The sequence below is a fragment of the Lactuca serriola genome, chromosome 1 (genome assembly GCF_051521515.1).
Source record: "Lactuca serriola cultivar US96UC23 chromosome 1, Lser_US96UC23_V15, whole genome shotgun sequence".
NCBI classification, from domain to species: Eukaryota; Viridiplantae; Streptophyta; class Magnoliopsida; order Asterales; family Asteraceae; genus Lactuca; species Lactuca serriola.
Window position 1 is genome coordinate 138,089,754 of NC_136408.1, and position 13,560 is coordinate 138,103,313.

Consider the following 13,560-nt stretch of genomic DNA (forward strand, 5'->3'; position numbering starts at 1 on the left):
GTGCTGACTGTGACGGATCTCAAAAAGCAAAAGTTTGGTGATGAGTATGGAGATCGATCCGGAATCCGAATGTGGGCTTTTGATCCTGAATCGAACATGTGGGTTGTAAAGAGGAATTCTGGTGTCCCTGAGTATTACAAAAGTGTTCATGATTTTAACTCGTGGACTAATTTGGAACTTGCTGAACTTTCAAGAGCCCCATTCCATAATCCTTTAGAAGATCCAAGCGTGACAAAATTCAAAAGAATTCTTGACAGGCAGGTCAAGGACAACTTCTCAAAAATGAAAACTGCAAGAGCCTTATACAGAAAAGATAAGGAAATTTTGGATCCTGAATCAGGCGAGCCCATGAAGATTATCCTATGGCCAGCAACAAAACAGCAGAAGGAAATTCCTATCCCTCAACACTTTCATGAGGGATACCTTGATAATATGGAATTTTGGGCGTACGATGATGAAACTGCCACTGCTGCCATAAAATTCAAGGATCGAGAACAAGTTTTAAGGCTGATAAGTGCTAAGGATCTTCTAAGATTCAGAGTAAGAGATATCCGTACTCCGTCTCGTCACCAAATCATAGTTCGAAAGGATGTCATGGAGGCTGCTGCCAAAGAATATACTGGAATGGTTGCCACAATCATTAATAGGAGACTTTGGATGGGATCCATGGGAAAATCTGATCTAAAGCTGTTTGAAAAACCCTCAAAATGAAGACCAAGTCTATGCTAGCCTCAAACCAAGGGGGAGATTGAAAGGCTATACTTTTATGGTTTGGGCTAGGCATTCTTTTGTATAGACTTTGGTAGGTTGATAGAGGAATAGTGTAGTGGTAGATTGATAGAACTGTTTGTGCGTGTGCAGCCCCACACGTGTGTGCGGCTACACACGTGTGTACGGCCTCACACGCCGTGTGTGGTCGTACATTTGTGTGCAGCTGCACTCATATGTGCTGGTGTGGGTTGTATATAAACGGATGTGTCAGTTTGTCAGGTACGTATGAACAGTGTATGTGTGACAGGGTGTACTTGACATTTATATGATATAAATGTGTGCATGCTTGCTTTGATTCTTCTTCTACTCCTTCTGACACTCTATTTGATTGCTATTATCTTATTGATTACTGATTTGGATCCATAGTTTGGGACTTACATATTTCATACAATTGTTAGAAAATATCGGATTTTCTGGAAAACATACACGAACTTTTGAATGGCATACATCTTCTCAAAACACTACATATGAACTCACCAACTTTATTGTTGACACTTTTTCTTTGAAATAACTTGTATTCTCAGGAAAACACTAAATCAGGTAGCAACTACTTTTAAAGGCTAACGGGCTGGCGTTAGTAACATATTTTGGATCACCATATTATATTTGATATTTAAACATGTAACACATACAATCATGTAAACTTTTCAAATATATTTATATTATGGTGGTGTGTATTTTCTTTACTATTCAATCGTTATGATACTGCACATGACGTCCTCTGCCCCGAATGTTTCCGCCGTTCAGGTTTGGGGGTGTGACAGTTGCGGACTGTTAGGAGGGCAGTATTTGTATTCAGCGGACAGAGGTGAGTCTTCTCACCATACCTATGGGTCTAAGGCACCAAGACCGGCCCATTATGTGATCATGATATGTGTGTGATAGTCATTTTATTAATTGATATGTTATGTGATTATCTGATTGCATGGAACACCCTAGGGGAGCCCGTGGCATTAGATGTAAGACCATGTTGGGTAGCCCATGGCATTCCTAGGTAAAGACCATGTGGGGTAGCCCATGGCAGTCCTAGGTAAAGACCATGTGGGGTAGCACATGGCATTCTTGCTGGTTCGTAATTGCATGGCTTCTGTGGTATGTGTATTGCTTTTATAGCTATTAGGATGTGTGTATGTGGATTGTGTATGGTATGCTCTGGGGAACTAACTAAGAATTTCACTTACAGGTTGTTGATTTGTTTCAGGTACTTCTGAGCCCAAGGGCAAGGGCAAGGCATGATGGCGCGACGTGCACTCTATCTCTCTTTTCTAGTGTGTTTTGGGACACTCTGATGTTTTAAAAAAATGTAATTAGGGGTGTCAAAAAAACCCGAACTCGACTAACCCGACCCGAACCAAACCCGAATAAGACTAATAGGGTCGGGTTTATTAGGGTCTTAATGTTGAAACCGGGTTATTCGAGTCAACCCGATTATCCCACACCTGAATAGGGTCGGGTTTCGGGTTGAATATATTTAGTTTATTCGGGTTCGGGTCAACCTGATTAACCCGCTGTAGCCCATCTGCTTTAAATTAAACATGTTCATATTTATATTGTACTACTAGCCTTGCAGTTTGTACATCATGAACTCAAATAATCAAGCAAGTTATTTGTTATCTTCATGATATGTGTTAATCGTGAGTCTAATAGCTATATTTCATGCATATATAGTCCTCAAGTAAAATACTTTTTAACCCTTGTGGTCTGCCTGCGGTTATTAGATAAATGTAGGAATATATACTTATTGAATAAAATGATTTTTTTTAGTTTTTGAAACTTGATACAGAAACATATAGTAACATTTTTTTAGTTTTTGAAATTTCATCAAGTTCGAGTATATGCGTCTTTGTTTTGCATAACATGAAATTAATTTTGAAACAATTAAACTTTACGTAAAGTGGCTTCATATATTACATAAATAGATTTTTCCTTCCATTATACAATTTCAACGCGTACATAAGTATCTAACTGACTAAAATGGCCCAATATTAAACTATCTTACATTTAAAATTCTTAGACAATATTATACCCGATTAACCCGACAAACCCAACCCTTTTAACCCGAAACCCGATTAACCCGAACCCGGCTAACCCATACCTTAATAGGGTCGGGTTAGGTTCAAAAAGTATTTTTGAAAAACCCGACTAACCCGACTCAAATAACCCGAATCCCGATCGGATTGACCCGATTAACACCCCTAAGTGTAATGATGTAATGAATGTGGATTTGAAAATAGATGTTTTGGGAATTTATGGTTTATGCAAATGGTTTTGACTAATTAAAAATGAAAATTTTCTTTATAAAAATTGGGTTGTTACAAGTTGGTATCAGAGCCTTGGTTTGAGGGATTCGGTCACACTCTCGAGTGTGTCAGGACTCAAACTAAGGAAATGGTAAAATTGTTTTCAAAAGTAACTCAAAAGGTTTTCAAAAGGAGGTGAAAGATGAGGGTGAAATGCACGTGATCAACCGAGCCAAGGAAGTGGTTCCCCAATATGTTAGCCATGTCATATTGATAATTGAGTCTTGTTGATTATATGGGACTTGCTATGTGTATGCTTTTAAAATTATATACGGTTAGGAGCTTATAGCCTTAGAATGATTAATTTGGCCTTACTTTCTTTTCCTTGTCTTGATGTGGTCTTAGGGTAGGATCTCTTATTTGAAAGTCTATTTGATCCTTTATGTGTATAATTTGCATGCATAAAGGCAACATGTTATGATTGGTGTGATTGGTGTGAGTAGAGCAAATCTTAGGGCAACCTAGGATTTGATATATGTGGTAGATTGTGGAAGATGGTTTAGTTTTGGGAAGAATTGGAGTATTCGGGTGGAATCTATTGGAATAGTGTCTAAGTCCATAACTATAATTGGTATGACTTGACCCAACCCGGCATGGTCAATTTGGGTTGCACTTCACCGAAACAATTTGTATGGATAGACTTATGAGAAAAAGGATATTTATGATTTATTAATACATTGTAAGTTATAATATATTAATATGAAATCATATTATTTAATTAGTATTGATCAATAATTAATTTGGAATTAATTTAGTGATCAAAAGAGGCTAATTAAATATGCACTTATATATATATATATATATATATATATATATATATATATATATATATATATATATATATATATATATATGGAATGGGCCAAGGTTTATTCAGGATGGGCTAAAAGTGTATGGAAGTCCATGTATAGTCCATGGAGCTTTTAACCCATGGATCCTATGTAAATGAAAGGTCATGGGTATTAGGGTTTACATGAATGTAACCCTGATCCTCCATAATATATAAAGGGGTCCTTGGCTCACAAAGTTGGCACTAGTGTTTGTGAAAAAAAAGATGGCCGATTTTAGTGAGCTCCATATTCTCTGAAGTTCTTCCAAGTTGTTGATGGTGATTTGTCATTCCACTTGAGGCTTCCACACTATTGGGGCTAACCTCTTAAGGCTAGATACATCTAGAATTTAATCTCCAGTATAAGGTATGTTATCCTAACTAGTTTCATTTGTGGTAGATGTTAATTGTATGCTAGTCATAGGTTTAATACCTTGGAAACACCATTGCATGTATAATTAGTGAAAACATGGATCCAAGGTATTTAGGGTTGCATGAACAACTTAGGAGTGTTAGAATGCTCCAAACCCAACAGAATCTTGGGGGAAAGGTACATGTAGGTGTGGAAGGTAGTATTGGGCCCATACTATTGGAAGCACTTGACCTGTACCCAAACCCATGTTCTACTTGGGGACTCTAAGGGGGAACCCGTGTAGAAAGAACCTTGTTATGGGCATCCTGGTCATTATGTTTTATGGCATTTCAGTTCAGCATGGTGGTGACACGATTTGTAGTAAGGGGGTCAGGATCGGGATCTGGATCTGGGGCAAGGTCAGGGTCAGGAGACACTACCGATGGTATTGATGAGAGGCTGCGTGAGTTGATTGCGGCCGAGGTCATAGGGGGCATCCTTAATGCTACCCCAGTCATCTTTGGGACGGTCAAGGAGGACATGATGGAGATTATGGAGGAGAGACTCAGGGCATTCAGAGTTGAGGTTTCTATGGGTCAGTTTGGAGCTTGAACTCCCTCTTTCCGGGAGTTCAAGGCATAGGGCTCCAGAGTTTTTTGGGGCTAGGGACCCCATTGTTAGCCGACGCTAGGTGGCGGACATTGAGAATGCCCAGCGCACGAGTTCTTGCCCGGAGGAGGCAAAGGTTGGATTTGCTTCTTGTATGTTGAGAGACGGGGCTCGGGATTGGTGGGGTAAGGTTACTAGCCAGGTGGGAGTAGCCAGTGTGGCTGAGATCTCATGGGTTGAGTTTATTCGACGTTTCAACTCGTAGTTTGCACTACCTATTGAGGTGTAATAGTTGGTAAGGGAGTTTCATGGTTTGCAGTAGATCACCGAGACTGTGGCAGTGATCACCGCCAAGTTTCAAGAGCGAGCTTTGTTGATCCCACAGTACGCTACAGATGAGGAGATGAGGCAGACCCGATATCATTCCATGCTGAGGGATGATATTCGGGAGTTTGTGAGCTTTACAGGGTGCAAAACCCTGAATGAGATGGTGGAGAAGGCCCGTGAGAGGGAGATAGAGTTGGAGTCCCGCACGAAGCGAAAGACTGAGCAGGTACAGGAAGCAGGGGCTCAGGATAAGAAGCCTAAGACCTTTGATTCTTTGGGTAGGGGCCAGCAGGGTCGGGGCTGGTGTGCCAAGTGCGGGAGGTTTCATAGTAGGGCTTGTCGGACAGCTGGGATGTCGGGAAGTTTCTCTTGTGGCCAGCAGGACCACATGAGTAAGGATTGCCCCAAGAAGGGCTTGATATGTTTCCACTACAACCAGACAGGCCATAGAAATGTCGATTGTTCGAGATTGAAGGGAGGGGGAGGAGCAGTGGCGGCGCCCGTGCCCACCACTATGAGGATTACTGATGGCCGCCCTGTCAAGGCGGAAGCTCCAGCGGTGAAGAGCCATGCATTCAAGCTGACTACCAAGGAAGCTCGGGCAGTGCCGGACATTTTAGCTGGTACGTGTTTATTCTTCTTTGCGTTGAGCTTATTTGAAATGCTTATATATGTATGTGTCATGCTTGTATAGGGACCATTTTGGTCAATGGTATGTCGGCACATGTTTTGTTTGATTCGGGTGCTACCCGATCTTTCGTGTCTCTTTCACTTAGCAAGAAATTCCAGGACGCGCCGGGGACTCTGGATACCCCGCTCGAGGTGGAGATTGCAGATGACCTCATTGTGAGTGTTGCGAGGGTGTGTCGGGACTATGTCCTAAATGTGCATGGCGAGAGATTTCATGTTGATTTAGTCCTGATACCGCTGCGAGGATTGAAGGTGATTGTTAGGATGGACTGGTTGGGGGCCATGATTGATTGCGAGTGTCAGCTGTGGGGGAGAACTGGTTATTCCTGGTGAGAGGGCCTTGTAGGGACCGGCCCTCTGTTTGGCTACGAGGGCTAGGACGTTTTTGCAGCAGGGTTGCACAGGATTCTTGGCTTATGTTTCAAATACGAGAGTAGAGTCAGTGAAGGATATGGGCAGTGTGCCTGTGGTATAGGATTTTCGGGACGTTTTCCCCGAAGAGTACCTAGAGTGCCTCCGAAGAGGCAGGTGGAGTTTTACATTGATTTGGCATCGGGTGCTACACCGCTAGCCAAGGCACAGTATCGGTTAGCACCACCCGAAATGTAGGAGTTATCTACACAGCTTCAAGAGCTTCTAGATCGAGCGTTCATCCGTCCGAGTAGTTCTCCTTGGGGAGCATCGATTCTTTCCGTGAAAAAGAAGGATGGATCGCACAGGATGTGTATTAATTACAAGGAGCTGAACAAACTAACGATGAAGAACCGTTATCCTTTGCCAAGGATCGATGACTTATTTGATTAGCTTCATGGTGCATCTTTGTTCTCCAAGATTGATCTTCGGTCTGGGTATCATCAGATGAGGATTCGGGATGAGGATATACCGAAGATGGCTTTCAGGACACGTTATTTGCATTCTAACTTTGTGGTGATGCCGTTTGGACTCACCAATGCCCCAGCAGCGTTCATCGATCTCATGAACCGAGTGTGTAGGCCGATGCTGGATCGGTCAGTGATCGTCTTTATTGATGATATCCTGGTCTATTCTAAGACCAGGGAGCGGCATGAGCAGCATTTGAGGGAGGTTCTGGAGATCCTGAGGGTGGAGAAACTTTATGTAAAGTTCTCCAAGTGTGATTTGGCTGCGGGAAGTACAGTTTTTGGGGCATGTCATCAATCAGGAGGGTATTTCGGTTAACCCAGCCAAGGTGGAGGCTGTGATGCGATGGGAAGTACCAAGGAATGCATCAGAGATTCGTAGCTTCTTGGGCTTAGCGGGCTACTACCAGAGATTTATCCATGATTTCTCCAAGATTGTTGTGCCATTGACCAGTATGACCAAGAACAATGTGACTTTTTGGTGGGATGTGGATTAGCAGATGGATTTTGAGACCCTGAGACAGAGGTTGTGTGAAGCTCCGGTTCTAGTACTACCTGAGGGGTTGGATGATTTAGTAGTGTACTGTGATGCATCGATTTCAGGGTTGGGTGCAGTGTTGATGTAGAGGGAGCAAGTGATTTCTTATGCCTCGAGGCATTTGAAGCCTCACGAGGAAAATTACCCCACGCATAATCTGAAACTGGGGGCGGTGGTGTTTGCCCTCAAGATTTGATGGCACTATTTGTATGGAGTGCGGTTCATTACTTATACCTATCACAAGAGTTTAAAGTATTTGATGGATCAGCAGAACCTTAATATGCGATAGAGGAGATGGTTGGATGTGTTGAAGGATTATGATTGTGAGATCCTATACCATCCAGCGAAGGCCAATATGGTGGCCGATGCATTGAGTCGCAAGGTGGCAGAGTCCTGGATTAGGGATATTTGTATGAGGATGACTGTGAGTTCGCCCTTGTTAGACATTATCAGGGAGGCCCAGGTCGAGGGGGTGAAGAAAGAGTGTCACACCCCAAAACCGAGAACGGTGGAATCGTTCCGGGGCGGAGGACGTAATGTAATGTATCACAACAATGTAACATAGTAAACAAGCAACAACATCATCCATTGCATTAATAGTATAATTTTAATTACAAGTGTGTCCTTTCATAGTATAAGACATCATAATGAATAATCAAAATAAAAGACGGGTCTTGACTGCTCCGTCATCACAAAACCTGGTCGTCGTACCTGTCTATTTGTGACCTGAGAATACAAGTTATTTTGAAAGCGAGTATCAGTCAAAAAGCTGGTGAATTAATAAGTATTAATGTGTCTTTGATTTGTAAAACTCTAAATTAAAGACTTGTAAACATTTGGAGAAAGTTTGCATAAGTATGAAAATGTTTGTAAGTGATTTGTAAACGTTTGAAAACCCTAGAAAATCTCATATTTCCTACTAGTATAAAAGATAGTCTTCTACCAAGACCTAACTGTTTTGAAAGTAGCCTTCTACCAAGACCCGACTATTTTGAAAGTAGCCTTCTACCAAGACCCGACTGTATGACTATTATTATTATTATCTAATCTACCTCATCGATTATGTGAATATGACACATGGTAAAGGTATTAATAATATTTTAACTGGAGTTTTATCCTTTTGTAATTGTCATATATACAGTGTAAGTACTATAGTATTTGTAATAAGTGACTACTTTTGTACTAATTTTCCTTAATTGAGGGTTAAGGCATAATGTGATGGCTAGATTCCATACTAAACGCTCCCTGTCAAGAGATTTTGGGAACCAAATGTGACCCCTGCATGATTGCAAGCCGTGAACATCCACATTATTATGATCATGTATACCCAATATAACTATCACAATGCATTAGTGATTCGTTGGTATAGTTAGATCCTGTAATTGTTCCATGCTATAGCACCTTGTTATGTTTGTTCTGTTATCGTGTATTGTAATCGTATTTATGTAAGCGTATCTATGTAAACGTATTCATGTAAGCGTATTCATGTAAGCGTATCTATGTAAACGTATTCATATAAACGTATCTATGTAAACGTATTCATGTAACATGTAATGTATTTGTATAGACTCATGAATGAACTGACTCTTGTGTGATTCCTTGTACTTGGAATGGTAAGTAGTATCTCCTAACTATACCTATTATAGTTACTAGTAATGTACGTGTATAACCGAAAGTATGCCTTTGCTACCCAAAGGTACTGAACTGACTGAGGGAACTTTTATGTCTATATATGTATACATGATATATAACTAATATTTAGACGACATTCGGATGAGCAACCGGTGCCCTAAGACCACATCCTAACGAGGAAAAGGAAATAAAGAGAGCTAACTGTCCTAAGTCCTTTAAACATTATTTATATAACTATACATATCTAGGCATGCATTTGATAATATAAAAGCACAAAACAAGTTTTGTAAAACCTTTGAAAAGTTTAATACTAAGAAACGATGACTTGATGTCAGTTTATAAAACGATTGAAAGTATTTTGTTTGATAAGACAGTTTAAGTATAAGGAAAACTTTTGTTTGAAACACATTTGTAACAGAGTTTGAAAGGAAACATACAGTAGGTAAGACAGTTTGATAAAGAGTTTTAAACACGTAAAAACGTTTAAGAAAGTTATTTGAAGAAATCTGTTTGGTAAAACAGTCAACGTATAGTAAATCCATTTGCATGCTAGTTATTAATCACATGTGATTGATATAACAACTAGCATGATTCAACTTGTATCCCACCCCCCCCCCCCCATATAGCATTTATAAATATTTAGAAACATTTAAAAGGTTAACTAAGGGGTATAAACTCACTTGCAGCGAGTGGATCGGATGGAAGTGTCAGACAAGTGTTTAGTGTCAAGTGAAGACTTAAACACACACAATGATCCAAATAACATATGAAGACATATGTATATATATGTATAATTAGTGATTATAACACTAATTAGACATGTATAAACATCCTAATGTGAGGAAAACACTTTGGTCAATGTGTTAGAGGGCCATTGGGTTGCATCAAAGGAGTGCAAGGCCTTATAAGGGAGTTTATGGTCAATGAACCATACTTTAAGGACTTTACAGCCCAGGGGAGTTTACTCCTGGCTGTAAACTCTCAATTGGGTCACCAAATGAGGCTCAAAGCTATAATGACTTAAGTGGTTAAGTGTTCCAAGGCTTAAACAAAAGGTTGGGTGGGTTTAAGGTCCAAGAATGGCCTTGTATGGAGTTTACGGCCTGGGGACCACTTCCCCAAGAGTTTACGACCGTAAACTCATGGTATGAAGTACCATTTCATGTATTGAAGTCCCTAGTTCAGTGGTGTAAGGTTCTATGCTAAGTTCCAAGGCTTACTAAGGTGTTAGGGTGTCATTTGCACCCTAAAAAGGGGTTTACGGCCCAAGAACATGTCTTGGCCGTAAACTCCTTGAAGCATCTGATTCCTTATGTTTTCTAAGCCTTAAACATGTTAAACCTAGTGTACAACGAGTTAGAACAAGAGTACTTATGATCTATGAGCTTGAATGGTCGTTTTTGGCCAAGAACACTTTGTGTTCTTGGTGTTCTTGTTGAAACTTGAAGATCTACAAAATGGAATGATTTCACGGATGAAATCATGTAAGATTACTAGTTCATGTAAGATATCAACTAGTTAGGACAATAAACTTACAAGATTTGAAGATTGGGGATGAAGATCGGGATGATAGTTGAGAGGATTTAAGCCAAGAGGAAACGGAGGAATGAAACAAATGGCCAGAACTTCACCTTATAGGAGGAGCTTACAGCCCACATGGAGTTTGCGGCCGTAAACTCGCATGTGGTGTCCGTGAACTCCTGGTCAAGGTGTTCTAGACTTGTTCTTTGAGCTATAGATTCAGCAGATAAACCCCAACACTTATTCCTTAAGTGTACAAGGCTCAGAACGCTCAAATAAACTCCTAATTGTGCTAAAAGATAACAATAATGAGTTTGACTTTTAATGAAGTGTTTGACTGAACTGGATGGAATATTTCGGGTTGTCACATCATCCCCCCGTTAGAGGGAATTTCGTCCCGAAATTAGAATTTAGGTAAAGGAGTAGGCATGAATAATCGAGCAAGGAGATGGGGATACTTGCTAATCGATTGGTTAACGCGCTCACAAGTGAATTCGGGTCCTCGGTTGGTATCCCAGCAAACCTTCACTAATAGGATGCGGCGTTGCTTCGTCCGCTTGACCTCTCGGTCGATGGTCACTATGGTTCTTCCACGAAGGCAAGGCTCTCGTTGATCTCGATCTCGTTGAGTGGGATTACGAGAGTCCTGACGGAAAGGTACGTTTTCAAGTTCGAGACGTGAAGGGTAAAATGTACGTTACTGAGTTCGCAGTGTAGGTTGGGTTTGTGAGTTAAGAATCCTGGAGGTCCTAACTCTCTTGGATTTAGCTTACCACGCTTTCCAAAGCGTATCCAGCCTTTCCAGTGTGAGACTTCCAAAAGGATTTGGTCTCTCACTTGGAATTCCAAAGGTTTCTTTTTCTTGCTTCTCTTCCCAGTCAAGGGCCACTCTCTTCTGGGTCAAAGTCGTAAGAGGTTTCGCAATCCGCAAGGAGTTCTACATGAACTACGACAGTAGGTCAGCGAGACCTAGAATTTGGCGAATTCCCGTCAGCGTCTTCGGTGCTGAAAAATTCTCAACGGTTTTGATATTGGTAGGTTCCTCAAGAATTCCCACATCACTAATAGTGTGCTTCAGGAATTTGACTCTCCAATTTTCAAAACTCGTATTTAGAGAATTTCATGAAGAGCTTCTCTGATTGTAATTTTCCATGGTTTGTTGTAGATGCTCTTTATGATTTCCTTCTTACTACGAGAGTAGATAAGTAAGTCATTTACAAGGACAATGACGAACTGATCCAAGTAAGAATGGCATACCCTATTCAACAAGTTCATGAATACTACGGGCGTATTGGTCCTATCCGAGGGGTATCACTACGGACTCGTAGTGTCCGTATCAAGTTTGGAAGATTGTCCTCAGGACATCCTTCTCTAACACTCGTAACAAGTGATATTCGGGTCTTAGGTGCATTTCTGAAATGCACTTCGTTCCTTGTGGTTTGTCAACCAATTCGTCTATACGAAGCAGAAGGTAATGATTTCTAATGGAAGTCCTGTCGAGGTCTGCACCACAAGGGCTTCCCAAGGTGTTACCCATCCTAGTACTTCTCTCGCCCAAGCACATTTTACTATGGAGTTCTGATAGGATCCGGTTCACTAGTGCTGGTATGATCGCACCCGCTGAACTTTGTATTCTTAAAGAATAAGACCATAGCTCTCAAAGGTGAGGAGCTTGGTCTTCTCATTCTATTGCTGAGTAGTCCTTAAGCTATCCGGACGGTTCTTGTATCTCTGTTGGTGTGTGACTGTAGGGCGATCGGGTTACAGTTGTCGTATTGGGTTCTAAGTTTGTTCGCATGACGATGCGATCACTCGTAGTCTTGGGCAGTCTTCGTCCTGAAGTTCATGTTAGAAGTAATACATGGTTCATCAATCGCAATCTCGTGTATACGAGTCGTATATAATTAAGATTGAAAATGTAGTCGAATAAATGATTCTTCTTTAAGCTCACATCCCAACGAGGAAAAGAAGTTAAAGTGGAATCATCAATTCTAAACCTGTAGAACCTTGATTATATACTACCCTTATGTATACATTCTTCAGCGATAGATCAACCATATGGATCTTTGGATTGAACTTGACATACTGTACGAGTGGTACTTTCGGGAGGTTTGCTGAGGTTTCTTCACAAAGGATAAGAAACATGAGGTACTATATGCATGAGTACTTCGGAATCATGGAATGACGACTTCACTAGAAGGGCGATTTCGGAGAAAGAGATGTGCGCACGAAACTGGTATTGTGCGAATCAAATTGACTTTAGTTGTATGATAATATCGGACATACTTGAAAGTAAAGACAATAGATTTGAACATAAAGGCGTTACAGACCAAACACAACAATGCAACTTTTAACAGAGTTACAGTACTTCAGAGTAACTATAGGAATGCTGTTGTGAACAAGGTATACTACAAATGGAAAGTATACGCAGCACGAGGGCCCCTTAACTGACGGGATCCCGCAAAAGCTAAGACTCGAGTTGCACTGGTTTTAAACATGTTTGATGGGTCTATTACAATGAAACGCCTTAATTACATTAACGTGGGTCCGGAGTAGTCTTTCCTGCGGCAGTGATCCTTAGTATTCTCCCGTCTGAGCTGGAGTTCTTCTTGAAGTGCCCTATCTCACCTCACTGGTGACATGTCTGGCTAGTACTAGCATTGGTGGTGGGAGTGAGGTGTCGAGTCAGAGTTATGTGGACACGGGTGTTTTCCTTGTTCATCCACTTTGAAAATTTCCTTTTATGGGGTCCGGTTTTACGACTACTATCGTGTGCAGGGCTGATACCGATGTTAGGGACTTGTGAAATGGGTCGTGTCGGTGCTCCACAGCTACGGGCATGGAGCCCTACTTTGAGGCAATTGCAACATTGCATTTCATAACAAGCCCCGTTATGATGAAAGCTACACTTGTTACACTTTGGAAGTTTTCCCTCGTATGGTCTGATCGATGCTGAAATGGCAGGAGTTGCCACTTGTTGGTGTTGCATGGCAAGTCTTTGGGATCTCTTGCGCTCCTTTTGGGATTGGTGCTTTCGTTTATTCCTCTTGGTTTTACGGCTTTGCAAGTCCATGATTGTTGTCATTTGTTGGCTTCCCGGAATGGTACTACAA

At 41.2% G+C, this 13,560-nt stretch overlaps 1 pseudogene; it reads right to left on the reverse strand.

Moving 5' to 3' along the window:
• Positions 1-11,947: 11,947 nt before the first annotated feature.
• Positions 11,948-12,066, reverse strand: LOC145080485 (5S ribosomal RNA; annotated as a pseudogene).
• Positions 12,067-13,560: the final 1,494 nt, after the last annotated feature.